The 21,622-nt window shown below is 38.4% G+C and overlaps 1 long non-coding RNA gene across 3 annotated transcripts in view; it reads right to left on the bottom strand.

Annotated features, from left to right (window-relative positions):
* LOC122979641 overlaps positions 1–21,622 on the bottom strand; it is a 130,910-nt gene that overhangs the window by 42,371 nt on the left and 66,917 nt on the right. For 2 of the 3 annotated variants that reach the window (XR_006402895.1, XR_006402894.1), the window contains one exon: positions 9,687–9,850. The exons of the other annotated variant lie outside the window; for it this stretch is intronic. This is a non-coding gene — a long non-coding RNA (uncharacterized LOC122979641). The remainder of the gene's footprint in view (positions 1–9,686; positions 9,851–21,622) is intronic. 3 annotated transcript variants of the gene reach the window in all.

Here is a 21,622-nt window from a genome sequence, read left to right as displayed (position 1 = left end):
TGCTTGTTGGATGGTCGAATAATTTTATTTCTGTCAATTTTCATGCAACAACCGAGTACAACACTATGACTGCCTTACAGGAGAGAATATGCACAGTTATTCCTACATTTAAACAATATCATGTGTCCCCCCTCTCTGACAGCCAACTTTTCACTCCGCCTTTTTTTCTTTTTAAAATATTTTTTAAAAGGTATTTTATGCCTTTAGTATAGGGACAGTGCAGAGATGACAGGAATTGAAGGGAGAGAGTGATGGGGTGTGACATGCAACAAGGGTCAACAGCTGGATTCGCACCGTCCGTGGTCATATGGCATGCATCTTAACCAGTAGACTACTGGGGTGTGCTTTTGATACTCATGTGGTCGAACAACTAGTGCTGAACAAGAATAAACCAACCTTAAGAAAGGAGAAGTAATGAGAAGGTTACCAGGACTTCTTGTGTACGAAGCTTTGACTCACTTCAGGTTAGTGAGTCTGTCATACAAAAGTCTTCATAGATAGAAACATACACTATAAAAGACAGGTGAAATTAAAGCCCAACCCAAAAAGCCTGGCAAATATTAGCGTATTGCAAATATATTAGTATTGCCGTACATGCCAAAGAAAGAAATGCCAAAGATACAGTGTGTTTCAAAACAGTGTCTCTATGATATAGTTTGCCCACCTGAGGCCACTTCTTAAACTGTCAAATTTCCCACTCAGCACACATCTGGATCACTGATCTTAGGGATTCCTGATGATATTTTCTGACTGATTTTTGGGAGCATTTGGTATATCTATGACAGAAAGCAGCCATTCATTGTTACTGGATTTTTTTTTTTCTTGGATTTTCTCTCAAATTTCAATATTGGTATCAGCCTGAAAATCCACCATCTGTCAACCTCTTGGTGAAATGTCATCGCTTAAGTCTGAATCATCTTTAATGTGCAGCAGTAGCAATATACCAGAGCAAAGTGTCTGAGCACTGTCAGCTTAAATACGCTGCCTTCTTACAAAGTGTGCATTCAATATGTATTGTAGTGACAACAGTGTGTCATGTGTGAGTGCAGCACAACTCCAGTTGAAACCGAAACTGACTCAGAGGCTCAATTACAGCACACCTTTCTTAACAAGGTTACAAAGTAATATGCGTTATTCAAAATATATGAGTATCTCATTGGCTTAAATAACACACTGGCAACAACAGTAAAATGCATCAATCACTTTAATTTTGTTACCATCGATTTTTGCCCAAATTACATTGTGATACCAGGGATTTTTTTCTTTTGTAAGTTTTAAGTGAAATTCAAAGAGTCTCCAAACAGTCAAAGCTTTGGCAACAAATCCTGAACGTGTAGCAGAGAGATTCTGTTCGACATTTATTCACTACTTCAGTTCAGTGTATAACTATAACAAAGTTTCAGAAAATACGAATATTAAAGTCAACTCAAACATTAACCTTTTTCATCCATTTGAAACTGCTAACCTTTGAAGCTCATCAATCAATCACAGAGTGAGCCAAGGCACCAGCTTGGTTTTTGAAATACGCTTATTCACACTGTTACTCAAGAAACATTTTTTGCATGTTCGTATGGTAACAGTAATATGTTACTGCCAAAATTAGTGTCACCACTTGTAACTGGGAATCATTCAGCAAACAAAATGGCACACACTACCACTCACACCTCATTGGCTGAAACAGATGATTGCAGTCTGAAGGTTGACTATAAAATTCTAAGTGCACATCATTTCAATGATGGATATTCAAATGTTCCTTTGGATTCCCAAATAATCATTACTTTGGGGCTTGGATTGCATTCAAGCATATTTAATATTTCACGCTTAAACTGAGGCACGGCATTAACAAAATCATTTAATTCATTTATTCGGTTATCAGTTAATTCATTCTTGGCAAGGCTGTTTACATTTTCCAGCATTATTTTCAGTTATGCTGTCGGAATTGCAAGTGTCTAACGCGCTGAACAATTGGATAAAACACTTAGCATCTTTTGGTGCTCTTTGATGCCCTGACTTCTTTTATATCCTGGGTGTGTGTGTGTGTGTATGTGGAAGAGACACCATCAGTTTCTTCACAGAGGTCTATATTTAAGGGCGGCAGGGAGACTCAATCTCAGGTGGGCTGACTCCACAGTGGTTTCTGCTTAATTAATGGCGTGCCATCTGTCTGTCTCCAGAGGACGGAGACCACCAGCTGCTCAGGCTTTGATCTCACCTGTCTGTCGGTCTATGAACGTGTGTCTGTGTGTGTCTGTGTGTCTGCATGTGTGAGCGGCTTCACGCATGTACATTAACCTTTCAGTCCTCACCTCCTCATTGAAGAGCTGCTTCAATGGAGTGACGTCATCAAGTCTTCACCTCAATAACACACTAGTGGTTTGGTCTTGCTTTGCCATGACAACGTAATTACAGTCTATTTTAATGAAATGAAATAAGTAGATCAATTTGACCTTTGAGTCAATTTCATTATTGTCTTTACAGCCGCACTAATCAATATTCTTATATGAACAATGGGTCAAATTACTAAATGTAATGTGAAAGGACTCATTCGTGGAGAGTAGTCTCTACTCTGCAGTTTGCCTCAGCTCTACAGAACATTTTAGCATCTTTCAGCTCATTGCTTTAGTTTTACATCCCTCAACTTCACTGTTTTTGTTCACTTTCACTGCTCTAATCATCACCTGAACGCTGTTCAGTGAGCTAAAGAGCCAGATATTTCCCTCAGGAGTTGGAGTGAATATTGGACTTATAGTTGGAAACAAACACGACTCCAAATAAATGCTAATGCTGCTATATTTCTGCTGCATTTGTTAATAGGTGACTGCTTGCTAACACATTCGCCATATCAACTTTGATGACATGTGAATGTTGTATTTACATCTTTTTCTACTGCCCCCACAGTTTAAAATATCATTGTATGCTGTAGCATTAAATTTCCCTTGAGTTTTTTGGCCACATTGAATATTCTGTTTATATTTCTATACTGCCTTTCTATTTACATTTAATTTTTGAGCTACACTTGACTTTTAACTTTATAACTCTGACTATATTGCACCAGATGACCTGTGTAACTTTTATTATCACCTTTTACTGCCTCCCTCTTCAATGCATTTAAAGAGTCAGTCAATGCACAGCATCATTAGACTCATCATTGATCTCCCTCCTCGATGCAGCCGAGGCCCGAGGACTGTCTGCTGTCACTGCTGGCAATGACGTGTCCCCTTTAAAAGTCAAGGTGAAGCATCAATGTCTTGTGTGGGAGGGGAATGCACCGCAGATCACGATGCTTGCATCTTGAAACCGCCTCTGACAGCAGAGGTAAAGTACGCCCAGCCTTCACTTCAATCCGGCCTCCCCTGAGAAAGCTTAAGGAGGTAGAAAAGATTCCCGCAACAGTTGGAGAAGAAAAGAGGCGATCCAAGTTTGTCATTGAGTCACTCTGACCCCATTTTAGGATTTGTTTTCATCACTGGCAGCATATTTAATTCAGAAGTGATACTTATTCAACCCATAGACTGGGATGTAACCAGGATTGTGTTTTCCCATCTAATAAATCTCAACTTTCCCTGATATCATAATGTATAATCTCTGAAATGATTTTATTTTTATTGTTTAAAAGAGACCATGATTCAGCCACCAGGGAGAGAAAGTTAATATTCTGATCACTAAAATAAAAACTATTTAGATCCTGTATATACTGTATATTTGCTTTTACCATCAAACTAACTCATAGCTATTACATTTGTCAAGACTGTAGGACTTCCTGATTGATTGATTTAATTTCACAGTCCTGCTGCAGGTTGCCGGCCCACTTACAGCAGAATTACCATAATTATTATATTCCTAAAGCCACTCATAGTGTACATCAGTGTTTTCCAAGGATTTACAGACAAATTGTGTCACGTACAGTAAAACCTGGAGAAATTAACCTTTTTACATTTTTTGTCAATTCAAAAACAAAACTACAGTATGACTGACTTAAGTTGTCTGTAACCTTCCTTAAACTGGAATTATGCTTCTCATGGATGTTTCTTTTATATATTTGTATGTAGTACTTTTGTGTTTATTTTCTTCTCCCTTTATAACCTGAATCAACCAATCAACTAGCATAATGCGCAGGTCTGCATGACCTACGTTTCCCCACAACATTTTACCCTGCATAGGTTCGCAGATACACTTTTGTGTTCCTTGGAAAAGCTTACTACCAGTTTTAATCTGATTTATTCCAAATGTCAACAAAAAAGAACATAATCCAATATTATACTTTACACTATACCCAACAGCACAGCAATTCAAAAGCAGTTCAAAAATGAAAAATAAATGTTGTAGTACGGTGACCTCCATCTGCCAATTTTTTGTTGTATTAACAGTCTTCATCAGATCACCGTAATGATTTTCCATAATTAAATTCTTTCAATGAATTGAATGAATTTATTCAATTTTTATTCAAACCTGATATTTAAAGGAGAGATAAAGTTAGATTGTGATCCAGAAGTAATGAGAATTTTTTACTTTATATCCTCAGGATGCAATTTTGATGTGAATCTGTATTTTTTATGATGTATTGTATTATTGAGATGTCTTGCTCCGGAGCGCTACTGTTTTTTGTTTTGATGGATGTGATAACATTTCGATAACAGTGTTTGTTTTAAGTTTGTATCAGTGCAGAAATGACACTGGTGACACATTCATTATGGTTCCCTGAAGCCACTAAGGACTGAGCAAACATTTTTATTGTATTTTGCTATTTGAACTGCACACTGTAATTCTACTGGGAGATGGATAGATATTCAAAGTTTTTAACTTAACTGAATCATATTTTTTTAATCCACTAACACCTGCGACTGAACACACAAGTTGTGTATGAGTGTACATGTGGTGTGTGTGTGTGTGTGTGTTTATTCACTGGAGATGCCATTGATTTGTCACAAGTCAAATCAAAGTGGCTGTTTACATAGATGAGGTATTAAGCTTAGAGAAGGAAAAAACATACTTGCATCACATCAGTGATTTAAACTAGACTGTTCTAAGATGAGGTAATTATAGACTTTTGTTGCCTCTTTGACTTCAAAATCCCCACCTGATTATATACTTAATAGGTTTGTTTGTATAATATTTAAGTTTGAAACTAATTAAATCAGTTTTATTAGTCAAATAAGTTTACACAAACTGGAATCTTCACTTGTGGATCACATTTATAAAAAAATAAATAATTGGAAAGTGGTAGCTGAGAATGTTAAATTGGGGGAAAACTGAAGGTATGCTTTTGATGTAGTATACAGTAGTAAATAATATACTATAAAACTACAAACAATTAAATGATATTGTGTAAATGGAAATGCTAATTATTATTTATCTATTTGTTATCGGCTAATGTAATGGTTAGGTCTCAGAAAAATGCCCATGTTTCGAATGTCAATGGTGACATCTTCAAAATCTTCTTTTGACTGATCAACAGTCCAAAACACAAGGATATTCGATTTCAACATATGTTAAAAAAGAGAGAAAAGAAACAGAGAAAAGCAGCAAATCTTTACATTTGAGATTTTGTTTAGTAAATGACTTTGATAAATATTCAAAATTGTTGTCTGTATCTTCAAATCAATTAATTGACCAATTGTTTCACCGCTACTAACAATAGATATTTCAAAAACTATGACTTTGCAGTATCCACATGGTTTTCATTAGTCATTAATCTCAAAATAAAAAACTGAAGTGCTGTGTATATGTAAAGCTCAAAGTAATACTGAACTGAGCTCCAGTGGGTTAGATCGTATGCTTGTTGAGTTCTATAGTTTATATATTGTTGGTTGTGTCCACTGGGCTTTGAATGGTCTTGAAAACCAGCTAGTGGAAAAAATCATGTTCTGCCTCTCAGTTCAGTACCGTGGCGCTCGGGTGTTTGGTTTTATTGGTCGTGAATCACTCTGATGTAGCAGAAATGACCTTGGTAGTACAGACCCTCCTGAAGGACAGTTTACACGGAGTGGGCGGGAGTGTGGGCGGCCACGATATTGGAAGACAACTGCCCTACTTGTAGGTTAATACCCCCTCATCGCTACATCTGTCCCTTCATTTCCATTCTCTTGCGATCTCTTCTCTTCCTGTGACTTTTTCTGAAATACTCAGGAGGTGCAACATCATCCTCTCTGGGATTTTCTGCTGTCAACATCATAAGAACAACTTACAGCCTTTGTCTGGCAATGGAATATTAAAATTTAATGACACCAATGCCGTCTCATAATTACATTATGATTGCAAATCACCTACGCTATTGTTAGACAGTAATTGATGAATATGTGATGGTATGAGCTGCTAGGAGAGTGACAAATGACAGGACTAATGACAGTATAGACTGACTGCAGATGAGCTGCGGCCTTATAAGGTCAGGAGGAACTGCAGCAAACTGACGTGAGTCTCTCTCTCACACACACACACACACACAAATTGACTATTGTTATATTCATAGTGGTAGTTTTATGCCATTTGTGTCCATATGAAAGCATGAAACGTGCACATACAGTGTGCATGTATGTGTGTTAAAATGTGTGTCTCTCTTCCTGCTCTCATGTGTGACCCGCTGCTGGCCCGAGCACAATGACTGGACCCAGTACGCTGACAAGGGGATAAGTAATAGCTTCACTATGGCCGCCAGCCTATACAATCATCCCTGCTATTGCCTCCACTGATTTATTGAAAGACAACGACCTTTGGTTGCACTGAGCCCAGTGCCTGGCCCGGCTCCCAATGCATGTATTGTTTTCCATTTTAGTGCCACATATTGCCATAGGGAGACCCTGAGTCCCTGTCACTGCTATAGATGCGTTAGCTGTTAATGAAGTGGTCACCATAAATTACACAACACCTTTGCATTGCCGAGTCCAGCTTGCATGTGTGGGTGTACTTTAAATTTGAATTTCATTTTTGTCAAAACATTTTAGGAATTACAACACAGTGTAATGTTATTTACGACATATAACCTCACTGAAAGACACTAATATACCGCAATGGTATTTCATCAGTTTTACTGTTTGTGGATTGCCTTTGATTGATAGCTAATGTTTTAATTAAAATACGTTTCAATTATCCCAGTTGATGGAGTACAGATACAGATGGAGCAGTGCTGTGGTAAATCACAAGGATGGTAAACTGGACTGTTCTTCAGAAGGGACTAAATCACCTCCAAGTCATATTTTGCATCTCAGAGCGTTTCTTAATTTATATTCCATTTCACTTTGTCTGGACAAAATGCTTTATGAAAAGGTAAACATTTCCACCAGAGCCAAAAGTGGCTTCCTGCGTACAGTCCTTCGTCAATCGCTTCACTGTGGGTCAAAGTGCTGCCGGGAGCAACCATGCTGGTGAAATAATTTGGCTTCAAGCAGACCTTGATATTAATACAACATTAGAGTCTAGTGTTGAAATACATGAGAATGAAACTGGGAGAATGTGGAAAAACAGAGATTATCTGGCCTAGCCAGTGTGGTTTCTACTCTATTAACTTCTCTATTCAAAATTGATGAGACCTCGGCTACAGGACAAGGTTAAAAGGACAAAGGGAGAGAGAGCAGTAGGGTTGCAAAGTGGGAGATGTATTTTTAACCACTTGAAATTCCTCAATATTCCACATCTATAACTCCCACACCCCTGTTGTTAGATCAGAAGTTGGAGGAATGAGAAATTAAACAATTAGACAACGCATTCTCTGAAAATATAAAGTTTGGGCCAAGAAAGTTTTGAGATCCAAACACACACCTCCGACTATATTGCTCTGTTAGCTATGATCCACGAGTTAATGATGCGGTTTTGCTATGATGGGCTGCGGTTAGCTAATCACCCCAAATCCCATATGATGGATATGCATATATAGATTTTGCTATTAAAATTCTCAAAAATGATCTGTCTTGAAAGACTATACCCATGAGCTTCACCCACCGTTGCCATGGCAAGGAAGTGAGTCAGAATGCTTTGGAGTTGCAATTATGAAATTATGAAAAACATAATTTCTGTTAAAACATAATTGTACCATACTGCTAAATTCAAACAAAACTAACCCAAAATCTGAAAGTGAATTTACATAAATTAATTTACGCTGCTGAATGTTTTATCAGGTTTCTACAATGTGTAATCTTTAGCTTCAACTTGCCGTTGTGCAGAATTTTGTGCTTGGTGATTGGATGTTTCTTTGCTGAAATGCAGAGTCTGTCTCCACCAGAAAAACAACAGAAATGGTGGTTTTGGGAAGCCCTTGTGGCTTACAGATTTATGTGCAGACCGACAACCAGAACATCTGTTGTTTGCATCCAGATGCAGATCACTGTCGTACATCATTCCCCATCTTTCTCTACCCTCATTTCTTGCCATCTCTCTATTGTCGTCTTCCTGATAGAACACATAAAATGACCATAGAAATAACTATGATAATAATAAAGAAATGTTTATGTTTTCCTAATAAGGACCTCACGTAGCCATGCAAATTGAAACAGAAATATGTATTCATTCACATGCCGTCACCCAAAAAAAACAGATAGGGGTAACCTTTTACCCCCAATGCACAACCACCTGTTATCACATGACTGAAGTTCTAGAAAATTGTAAATAAATAGGACCTTGAGTTAAGATTATTTTATTATAGTTCATATGTGTTTTGGAAGGTACTACATATTGGTCATATTAATTGTTTAGGAGGGCAAAGACAATTTTGTCATTTAGTTTGAAGGACTTGGAGGAGGCTTCTCTTATGTCTTTATATACACAGTTATGTACCTTTGACTTTTTAACAAAGATACCAAAGAAAGATATTTCCTAACACATTTGGTCATATTCTGCACTGGTAATTTAAGTGGGTATAGTTTGTGTCCACCCAAGCCTTGGAAGTGCTCCAGCTGCCAGTCTCCTTGTTTATGCATGAAAATGAACAGGACTTTCCTTAAAGAACACTGGGTGCCCAAAAATATACCCCCCCCACCCCCCCCCCCTTTGCTACTCTATGGGAATTATTTAAGGTTATATGGCTCACCAAAAAGTGGAATGAGAAAGAGAAAATATTGAGGAAGAGAGATGGAGTGAAAGTGAAAATCCTGTCAAGCTTACATATCGAGTTTGTGTTCCTCATCAGTGGGTTGGAGGGATTGAGGAAGGAGAGGGAAGGAGAGAGAGAGAGAGAAAGAGAGAAAGAGAGAAAGAGAGAGAGAGAGAGAGAGGGAGAGAGGAAGATCCAGTCTGCTGGGCACATGAGCTCAGAGGGGTGACACAGAAGAGAAAACACACGCACACACACACACACACGCACACACACACACACACACACCTCACTATCAGCTTAACTCACACCTGCAGTCTGGTGGAATATATGCCCGTTTGTACTCACTTTTCTGCCGTATCCCTGCACTGCTTCTTTATTTCCACACTGCATTTCTCACTCACTCAACTGTTTTGTGCTCTTTACTGACTCCATGTTTCCCCACTGTTGTTTACAATTCATGTATTTCATATAATCAGTCAGACCGACTCAGGTAGCATACGCAATGTGTTGTTTGTCTGAAAACAAACAACACATCTGATAGTTAATACAGAATACTGCGTATTTGCCTGTTTCTGTCTCCCTCTGGGGTGAAAATGCGCTTGGTGAAGAATGACTGGGTGACTGGGTGACAGGTGAGTGGAGCGGAGCCTCACAGGTTCATTACCGGCTGGCAGAGTGGAGCACTCCAGGGCACGGCAGTTGGAGGTAACGCTTCGGGCCTCCTCATCAACATCCTGTCACCTCCATTTTCATACTCTCAGGCTTGGCACAGCGACTGACCCGGTCCCCCTCGGGGGAAAACTGTCTTCCTGAACAATAAGTCAACACCTGGTAGCGGGAAACAGAAGAAACCGGAGGTTTGTTTAGTCTAAGAGTAAATGAAAAAAGCTGGTGTCAGCTGACCTTCATGTGAATTAGATGCGCAGTTTATAATGAAGAGCAGGCTAGACTGCATGTCGGTAGATCGTTTTGTGCCAAAGGATGTTTAACCACATTCCAGCATATCTCTGTACCTCTATTATTGTGAAAAAAACTGTTTCAGACATGGAATATGTAACATTTCTGGCTTCATGTATCTGTTATCACTTTTAGGTTTTCATATAAAAAGGTCCCCATTACATACATTTTCTGTCATAGCTACATATATTTAAACATGATAGGGCTGCTATGGATAGAGCTGCAGTGCTTTCACAATAGTTAGATACATGGGAGAAATGTTCAATATGCGTGTAAAAAACCTGAGTGGAAACACTGGAAATTAAAAAAAAAGAAGTGAAATATTGCAATAAAGTTTTTAGGGCTGCAACTAACCATTATTTTCAGTATCGATTAATCTATTGATTGTTTTCTCGATTCATTAAATAGTTTGGTCCATAAAATGTGCCAACCAACAGTCAACAACTAGATATTCAGTTTACTGTCAAAGGAACCAGAAAATATTCACATTTAAGAAGCTGGAATCAGAGATTTTTTTTTTTAATGACTCAAAATGATTAATCGATTATCAAAATAAATGGTGATTAACTTAAAAGTTGGCAACTAATTGATTAATCGACTCATTGTTGCAGCTCTGAAAGTTTTTACACTTGGCTGAGATGGAAATGTGCATCAATAAGAACAAAACGCTAACAAGTGCAATGGAAACAGCGAATAAACCATGAAGCATGTGACCTAAACATCACTCTAACTTCAGCTCTACTGAAGAGAAAAAAATAGCTGCAGACAAAATAATCACATATGTGCAGACCGACGAGGATACTGTAACGTCCCTCAAAAATAATATATGTAATAAACATAAATGCCATATTTCCATCATGTTTTCCACATGCTTCTATCCATCATTTGAGGTTTGACGCTCCATTAATTACATCATCACGTTTCGTCCTTCTCTGTGATGGTTTAATGGCATCGGACTGGAACATCAACACCAAATTTTTCTCCTAATATTCACATACCAGTAGTGAATGGAAACTAAACTTCGTGCTACATTTGCATGGAAACTTCTCACTAGTCCACCCAACCGTTTAAATCCACCAACACATTCTCATCTAAGTCATCATTTCTTAGGTAGGCAGCAGAATGAATCATTCTAATATAAATAGTCCGACAGCAACACGACCTTAGGCTGTGACTCTTAATTAATATTTGCTCACATGCTTTATGTAAAAGGTTTTACTGGATATGCACATGGGAAAAGATGAGCGAAAACACATTACAGTCTTATTACTCTACGTGGCTAATTCACGGTGCTTTGTGGTTTAGTTTTCTTAACATGTAAGAGATGATAATTAAACAACAAAACTATTACAGTGGTCTTAGATCTCTGTTTATTCAACCTTGTGCTGCTGTAACCTTGAGGTTAATGTGATGGTGTTCAGCTCAGACTTCAGACTGAGGGTTAGGGTTAGACTATGAAAAATGCAACCCTGTCTCATAGAAACGACACTTATATAACCTGCAACAGCAAACAGCTTTTGTTAACAACATAAAGACACCCAGGTTTTAAGAAAATAAATAAAAATAATGCCGAAATGTGATGTTTAACGTATTTGCCAAGTCACAAAAATGTTGATATTGACCATATCTTCTTAATGTTCACTGATAACATATTTCTCTAGTTTTCTTCATAGCAACTAAAGCATGATTAAACTTTTTTATGGTTATGTTTATGCACTCAAACCACTTAATGTTAGAGGAAGATTGGATAAATGTTGAAAATGTCAACTGTGACTTGAAGCACAATACCAACATGTAAACAAAACCGGCAAACAAATGAGTCATATATATATATATATATATATATATATATATATATATATATATATATATATATATATATATATATATATATATATATATATATATATATATATATATATATATATATATATATATATATATATATATATATATATATATATATATATATATATATATACATATATACATATATACATACACACATATATGTGTGTGTGTGTGATTTCAAGGTGACGGGGTTGAAAAATGACTCAGGGGCTTAATCAAACATGTGACCGACGTATAAAACTGGCAGCGTTTTACGTAACAAAGTGCATGTCTGAAAGAAGTTATTGTCACTGCTGCAATCCTATTAACTTTCCCATCACTAGCACGGTCTGATTTTCTTCTTATTGTCCATGCAGGCTGCCAGTAAGGGCTCTTAATTTCAAACCGCAATCAAAGGGAGGGTTTTCCACAGGCTTAACTTCAGAGGCAAAGTCTTTGAGAAGTTCCCCAGACAATTTCACTGCAGTATGAGTGTACTTTTCACTGTTATCTTTGGGTAGAAGAGGTAGGAGAAGGAAGTCATGCAATATCAGTCTGCAATATGTTTAGCTGAGAGTAAGAAATAGCCAGGCTTGTAATTGCTTTGGGACAAGCTAGGATGGTTCCTCTGGCAGTGAGAGATTTTCTTTTGGTCAACCATGAGGGCAATAAGACAGATAAGCAAAAAGAGAGAGACAGACAGACAGAGAGGGGAGAGTTAGGGAGGGAGATTTTCTGATGTGTTTCAGATGAAATAGAGGTATTATCGTCCCATAAGTTTACAATGTAAACCTCACAGTCGGTTGCCCTTCCAAAACTCAGAAGTTTAGCAGAGAAAAAACACACAGACGATTGGGTAGCAAAAGAGGAAAAAGAGTTTCGATTTCTCAGTGCATTTCTCCTTCTGAGCGTGCTTTACAGCTGTTTGTCCCCGGCTTGTGGCGACTGTCAAACAACCCTCAGAGGAATCATGTCGCAGTCTCGGGTTTTTGGTGTTACTATCAACAGTTTTTTCTCCAAATGACTTCAATCCTGTTTCATTACCGCTCCTCTACGAGATAAAACCCGCCGAAAGATACAAGGAGACAGACAGAGAGAAGCACCTGCAGCCACCGATGTTGTCGACTGTCTCTTACAGTAGCAATGTACATCACTTTCACTGTCAGGACAGAGCTTGTTTACCGTCTCTAAAAAGGTGTGTCCTTTAATTAATAGCTCGAGGGCTTTGTTTAGCTGTCTGCAGTGGGAATGAGGTTATAAAAGTGCATCAGTAGAGAAGAGCCTCCATCCTTGTAGTATGGATGTAAATGAATTAGAGCAGAAACAATTAGTTGATTAAGCAAATAGTCAATTGGCAGAAAAATGTCATCAACTATTCTGATAATCTGATTATCTGATTAATAGTTGCAGTCATTTTAATCAAGGAAGTCTCCCTAGTTGCTACATCCTCATTAGAATTTGCTGATTTTCTTTGTCTTAACTGTGTGTGATAGTAAACTGAATGTTTTTAGGTTGGCTGATGTTGTTGCACAGGTGTTATTTTTACCTCGTGGTCCATTATTGAAGCTTGGCACCAGAGTGAACATGCGGTTGACAGGAAGCTGACAAGCTGAAGTTAGGGATTGTCTAAAAATTGGGTGCAAAGTGGTCAGGAGAGCTTTTCAGATTTTTGTCAATAGCTCTCTCGTTTTCATCATTTCATCTGGACCTGCTACTTTTTCATGCGCAACCTCCATTTAAAAAAAAAAAAATTACACTTTTTCTCATGTTTTGAAGGTAGGGTTCAAATACAAATCATGTTCTATTATTTTATTAATTTAGGTGCATGGTTATATTATTATTGTAACGGTATTATTGTTATTAAATGAGCAGCTAAAGGGTCGAGGTACATATGTTTTAGCGTCAAAATGCCATTTTCCCAAAGTTCTTCCAAAAACTTTTTCCCACATGAGCTGACGTAGGTTTCTGCATGATGACGTTGCTACGGCTACCTCCCGTAGCTAAACATTTACTCTGTCCATTACTTTGCTCCAGTAAATCATAACAAATATGCAGGACAACATCATCTATCGTAATGTCCCTGTTTCTTTGCCTGCTTGTTCTATTCATGCTATATTTCTCCAAACCCCCATTTTCCAGTTGGGCAGTTACAGCTGGGATAGGCAGTGTTCTGGAAAAGGCAAAAAAAAAAAAAAAGTTAAGTGTTAAGCCACTCCCCCCCCCCCCCCCGATACTTGCACGCAACACAGTGTTTACAACTGTGCTCACTCACAAACACACATATCTTCCTCTCAAGGCACAACAACCTTTAGTAAACAGAAAACGGTAAACAGGATCGCCTCTCACCTGTTTGAAGTCCACCACAAAGTAATCAGTGTCCCATCCCCCTGCTAGAATTCAAGTGATATTGAGTCTCTTTCATTGTCCGCCTCCAAAACCTCCTCAGTCACCACAAGTCCATCAGAGAGCCAGACCCGCAGCTCTGAACCAAGACCCAGAGCGACGAACGAGCAGCACGGGCAGAGTGTGCGCACATAGGCACATATATAGCAAAAAAATGCTTCTAAAATGACCTAACCTAGCTTTAATTGAATTCGGCACTGGGAGTAAACTAATGGGTCCTCAGCCACAGTTGCCTGCTGGCAGTGCATGAGGCAACCGAGGTTAGATACTGGATGCTACCGGCTGTTGGCACGAATACAAGAGTAAATCAACTGCTCTGTTGTACAAAAGGAAAGTTTAATTCTCATAACTCAGTGAGATGCTTGATTTGCTTTTGGCTATTGTAAGAATAGATGGATAAATGCAGCGTGTACAGATGCCTGATGGTTTCAATACACCAAATGATGCTGCTGGGGAGACAGTATGCCTAGAACAAATGGTCCCTGAGTATTTATTATGCAGCATCTTTAAAAAATAATGTCTGCAAGACAGTATTATAGTCAGTATAATCTTGTCCTTTTCTTAAGAGCGCCACTTGAAACTTAGAAGTGTTTCATCCCTGACAGCTGTGGCCCTGCACGTCCCTTTTCATCAAAGTAAAAGTTCCTTTCAAATATTCATCTCTATGCATTTTATTTTCATGATCCCAGCTCACCACTCTAACTACAGCGGTGCAAAGGAAACTTAAAAACCCTCCTAGAAGTCAGCAGGCACGCTTAATAATGCTGCATCCGGGCCGACCTTACTGATGGCTACGATATTTAAAAATAGCCCTGGCTGTCCGCCTCTCCCTCCTCACTTCTCACAACATGCCACTGTCAGTGTGTCGCACCTGCTGTGGTGAGACCATTGCATAACCATCTCTGCTCATGCAGAAGATCAGTGTTTCTCTCCAGCGACACACTGAGTGAGTGTGTGTGTGTGCTGAAACAGAGAACAGTGTGCCCCAACTAAAGGACACTGAAGGTCAATACATGCATCAAATAGGACAGAATGCACTTTTTCTGCACAAATATAACCAAGTTTGATATTATGACTTTTATCATGCTGTTGTTTACAAAAATCATCTCACTCTTCCAATAAAGTGTGGTGTCCTCAATTAAAGCTCAGGATGTCCTGCCACAGGACAGATCACTCAATGCTTTCAGAAATTACAATATACACTCACAGGCCACTTTATAAGGAACACCTGTGCAATCTAATGCAATCCAATACAGCAGCTCTGCCATAAATTCTACTTTTACGAAGCTTATGCACTCCAGTACACCACCATCACCCAGTACGACCTCAATAATAAACATAAAGTAGAATTATCACCTTTCTGACAATGTCAACAAAAATGTATAAGCTTCATAAAAGTAGAATTTATGGCAGAGCTGTTGTATTGGATTGCACAGGTGTTTCTAATGAAGTGGCCGGTGAGTGAATATTTATAGTATTCTCATCAAGGGGTCTCTGGTGAAAGAACCTCAAATAACCTTTTTTTTTTCTGGGAACTCAGTATGATATAAATCCTGAATTGGAAAACTCATAGGGATATGGTGGGATATGGAGTTCCTGCTTCCTGTTGTCAATGGTGAAGGGTCTGTAGCTAAGAGGGAGAAGTTGTTGTGGAGAGTTGTGAGGAAGCTTGCTGTTTCTTTTAGAAAAATTACAACTTTACCCTATATAATATAACCAGTGAAGTGATCAGCCTTCCTGTAAATACAGTCAGTGGTGTTTTCATTAAACAGGCAGTAGAATGAAGCAAGTTAAACTACTTTTTTAATCAGTTATTGTCAGATTTGAGGACTGTGCCCAGGTGACATCTTTCTTTTTTACCCTAGGTGGTGTTAACGCTGTAGTATAGTTGAAATTTTGCATAAAATAAAAGACATTTTTTGATTGTTTTAATGTAAAACAGAGGAGTGAATCCACATTGATACGACTTCATGAGTCTTAGTCTCTGTTTGTACTGCCTACATTTGTTCTGTCTTATTATTGTACTGTCAGTCATCTGTAAAGCACTTTGATTTGCTCTAACCTGTACAAAAGGTGCTATACAAATAAAGATTAACTGATTGATTGCTGAGAGCCAATCGTTTACAAAAGAGGCACGTATCACAGTATCAATACTTTTGCTATAGATCCCTCACTAATAGAGAGCATATCCAACCACAGTAAATACACACACATTCAGACTGGTGGATACTGTACAAGAAGGTGTGAATCAAGGACCAACACATACCAACAACAAACAGAAATCCAATTTAAAAAAAAACAGCCAAAAGCTATTTTTAGAGAACTACAGCATTGTTTTTGTTTATGCCTTGTAAGGATGTAAAGCCTATAAAGCAGTTGGTTAGCGTGTTGCACCACCGTGATTGGTTCAGAAAAGGTCATGCAAGCGGACATGTCATAAACAGATAATAAACAGATGAGCAAACCATAGACAGATTCCAGTCAATCTGTCATGCCTGCGTGTGATTAAATGTGCCATTTAGCTGAGGCAAACATGTATAAACGAGCATATGTGAGTGAATGAGAATGAGCAAACCGCAGCGATAGCAGGTTAAACCAACAATGTGTAATTTAACAAGATTTACAACAAGAAGCGCTTTCAGGAGTTATCTCAGGACAGACGTCAGATTGCTTTACAAGGTGGACCTACTATAAAACAAGCAGTTGTGCTCGGATAGCCTGTCTCGAGAATGTTGACTTTATTAACATTGATTTACTGAGTTGACTCGTCTATAAACTGTCCTAATGTGGCGTTCTCACCAACCATTAGCTCCGTCCGTTTTAACATAACTATAAAGCACTTTAAAATTGTTTAATGATCCCTTAAGCTGAGAAATATAATTTACTCAGCTGTTGACCAAAACCTTACCTCCGTGAGTCACAAGTAACTCTTTCTACTCATTTTGAATGTAGGTGCAAGTTATAATTCATGCTATGATGTTATATACCCTTGATAATAATAAGTATAAAATGACCAGCTTCGGTGAACATCCGGAGACTTTCGGCTAGACGCAGAAGGATTCTTGGGTTACTTTTCTCCTTCTTGTATGGTAAAATAAACCATCACTGTAAAATACTGCAAGATGGAATTCATGCATTGTTTTAGGTAACTATTAATAATTGATGAAATATTAAAATTCACCCAAGTGTAGCCTCTTCAGAGAAGAATATTAACATTTCCCTGGAGAGTCTGAAGAACGACTTCACTGTTTTTTTTTCTCACTGTGCCAGTGGATTCATTTTCAGATGGGCCGCCAGTAAATTGATGGAGTTTGATGACCTTTTCTCTACAAACACTTCTTTAAATGCTAACTTTTAATAGGCATTAGGTACAGCATACAGTTTGTCTATAAACTGAAACCATTAAAACCTCCTGCCAGCTTTCTGAAAACTCTTATATGCCCTCTTTAATTATTTTTGATTAGTTCATTGACTTACTTAATGCTCTGCTCATTACACACTGAATAACCGATGTCTCGTTCACTACACTAAGCCAGCTTTGGCCGTCCAAAGGCATAATATTGTATGCTGTAAGTACAAACACAATACACTCAAACTGGTTAGATTTGTGACTGAAATGAGATGGATTTGAAATGCTGCTGTGAATTGTATGAGCCCTGTTTGCTGTGAGGTGTAGCGAGTCAATTACGGTGGAAGTGCTGGGCAACACCGCTCAGTTTCAATTACTGTTATCACTTGCATTCAAAGATGCACGAATCAAGAGGCAATGCAGCCCTCAACCAAACAGCATGGCTTCGTAGGCAGATGCACAGATAGAAAAATGAATGGCTTCAATAGTGAATGGGGGCTCTGCAGTGAAGTGAAGAATAAAGATGGAAGTTTCATATCCTTTTGTGATCCCTTCCAGCTGTGCTGTTAGATTGATTGAAAGTTCAATTCTAACTTTCAGATTGTATTTTACAAGTAAGTAAATAAGTTTTAGGTAGAAAAGTGATACATTTTACTGTACATTGAACATTTTCATTGATAACCCTCAGAGAAGGGCGCTTTAAAAGGCAAACAGACTGGATACTGACTCTCTGGGATGAAAGCTCATGATGCTGGGTGTGGTCTGATGGATTTCAGGAGATTTCATTACAACAGACTCTGGCGCTGCAGTGGCAGACAAGTGCTGCAGTAGCTGAAGGGGTTGTTTTAGGATAACAAATCAGCAAGAGGGGTTGGAGCTTTAAAGTGACTTAACATTTCTGGAGAGTTTTAAATCCTTGTCGTCATGTCCTTTATAAATAATTATGTGCCTAATCAGTCTCATGTTTTAGGGAAATTCACACAATAATCTCATGTGATGTTACAACTATATAGTCAAAAGAAATGCATCTATATTTGGTGACTTTCCTGCAGTTTTTTTTACACTTGAAGGGCCTCAGTTTCTTCCATTGGCTACTTTAACAAGTACACAAATATGAAGAGACTCACTCAGTCAGGACAATACAATAGAATTACATCCACATGCCTTCATCTGTTTAAATTTCATCATGTAGTCATAGTTTCAGCAACCCGTGGGAAATACAGTTGCTGTAAATTGGCTGTCGTGGATGAGGATACAGAGTGGGGACTGTTGGGAACAGATCCTGAGTTCAGTAACAGAGTGGAAAGAGGACGTTATGCTATTTTATAATATTTCATGGAGTCATGTCGACCTTCAAAGTTTCACCAGAATGTCACTATCCATATTTCAGATTCCTCTACCCCTACAGAGGCAGAAGCACCGTGTAAGATGATGAGTTATGCTAGCCAGTTTGCTAACCACATGCATCATTCATGGGTCTGTTTGAGCCAAACTAGGTACCTACATTAGATGAATCTTTTATGTTTCACATGAAAAATAATTAAATCCATCAATTTAGAGTACCACATACACCTGCTCTGCTGTCTTCATGGATTTTCTCAACCATGATGACCTTTATAACAGCCTGCAGACAAGCTGCAGATGACAAATTCCTGTAAGAACCTTTTCATGTCATCTAGCTGCTTAGACTCTGCCTTTGGGGCATTATTGTCTTAAACGCTTAAATACATTATGAATCTGAATGTAAATGTTGAAAAAGTTACATTGAAGTGAAGCACATGAAAGGAGATGTGATTTTAGGCTTTTTAGGCTTTAGGCTTTATGGGGGGCTTTCCCCACCTGCAGCCATGACAGTAGCATAGAGCGCCTGCATTAAACCGTGGTCTGGTTATAAACTGACAGGTGATGGAGATATGTAACATACATAATAAAGCACAACTTTTGTATCTTCGAGTTTTCTCTCCCTCTCTCTAAATCCTTTGGACCAAATAATAATCAATATGTAAATACACTTCCTTGCCCACCCAACAGATCTGTAACTGGAAGCTTCAATTCCCACAAATATCTCCAACATTTTCATCATTTTTACAGTATGGTTTATGGAGAATCATGAAACGAGGAGGCTTTTCCAAAGTATAAATTTCATTTGGAACCCATGTAGGCCTGGAATAATGCATTTTAAAACTGATCTCCTAATCTTTCATGTCTTGATCTTTTAACCACTAGGGGGTCTAACAAAATGCTGCTGACTGAACTTAGGTAGTCCATGTAATTCTCAAGGCAAGGCTTCTTTTAACTCTTAAACATGACTTATGGTATTTAACTTACAAAGTTCTGTAAATGTAGCCTGTGTTCTCAGCAGGCACCCATCAAGTTAAAATAAAAGTAAAAAAAAAATAAAAAAGCAATAGCTGTCATAATTGGCAGAGAATAAGGAGCTATGGTAAACAGGAAAAACAAGCAATTTATCTGTCCAATGAGGTGTTGGAGGCGACAGGAGGAAGTGTGGTGATTATTCCAAATGAGCATATTTATTGCAGTCATCCATCAGATTCGAGGAGACATCTTTAAACTTTTCCTTTTCTTGTTGGATCCCAGTCCCAAAAAGCAGAGACAATAACGAATTTCTGATTCTAAGTAGAGTGCTGAATGAGTCAAGCTACATTTTTTATATCAGCATGCCATCAGTGATGAAAACATGAAAGAAATGATACCGTTTGCCAGATTTGTCATGTCTTTAAAATTCCCCCCAACATTAAAGAACAGCCTCAATGCTTGTTCTTGTTTGTTTATTGGTTATTTGTTACCCCAACCAAGTGCTAAGAGGTCAATGCATATTCATATATACATTTAGCTAGAGCTAAAATGACTTGTTGATTAATCAATTAGTCGTCAGAAAGTTTATCATCAACTTAATTGATGCTTGATTGATCATTTTAGTCATCAACTAAAATGCCAAACATTCATTAAATCCAGTTGCTCAAATGTGAGGTAATGTTGTGATGCTGTTCTTTGTCATATATAAATGTTTTGTATTGGACTGTTGGTCTGGTCACTGTATCAGTATGAAGAATGGATGTAAGGTTGTGATTAGAGCTTCCCCTAAATCAGAATTTTCCAAGATGACTCGGAGTTGCCGGTTTGGAGGTGATGCTTCAAATATTTGGGGTATAAAGTGTGCATCCTCGTCATAGTTGAGTAATAAAACCTGGTGCATTATGGAGCATCTCTCTTGTGCAGCTCCTGGGAGCACTGTCAGCTGAAGTGATCATAATGGACAGTGGTAGGGGAAGCTGTGACAGTGACTGGTTCACAAGCTGACGATGTGAGAACACCGAAGCGGGGGGCAGAAATGAGGGTCAAGGCACAAGTCACATATCGCAATGATCTGCCCTGCTTTTCATCACTTTTCATTGAGACAAGACTATGTTTGTATAAATTTACAATGTTTTACTTTGGTGCTCTGTGTACAATGATGTAGCGGGAAAAAAGGCAGATGATCCATCTACAGAATGACGTTTGAATTGGGGGAAGGGTTAAGTACAGGAAATTTTGATCCTAGTAGTTCCTGGGAATTCTTGCCAAAATCTGCTCCAATTTTCCTGAGATTTTAAGCTGGAGTGCAGGACTTTTGTCTCCCCCTTCTGGCAATGAGAGTAAAGGGGGGCGCTCAGCTGTGATTGTCTGACACAAGCATGCAACACGCTCTCAGGCGCACCCTGAATGACAGGCACACAGAGAGGGCCAGTAAAAACAGATATGTTCTAACAGTCCACCGGCCCACTGGGATTTGTCCTAAAACAGTATGCCCGATAGCCAGTACACCACTGGCCACAACCTACTGTTGCGTCTGTAAAACGGTGGATAAATTGTTTTGATCATCACACAACCACCACAAAATGATTCGTTTCACTACCAGAATTTGATCCATTCGGTCAGATAACATTTGGAAAGTCTAGAAGAACCACATGATTAACGGCCAAATGGCCAGCACGGGAATGTTGCCCCCGACATGAAATTTAAAAACTCCATATACTGTGAAATACAGAGAGATTTATCTG

Source organism: Thunnus albacares, chromosome 3, assembly GCF_914725855.1.
Source record: "Thunnus albacares chromosome 3, fThuAlb1.1, whole genome shotgun sequence".
Taxonomy (NCBI): Eukaryota; Metazoa; Chordata; class Actinopteri; order Scombriformes; family Scombridae; genus Thunnus; species Thunnus albacares.
This window is presented reverse-complemented; position numbering and strand designations above follow the sequence as displayed.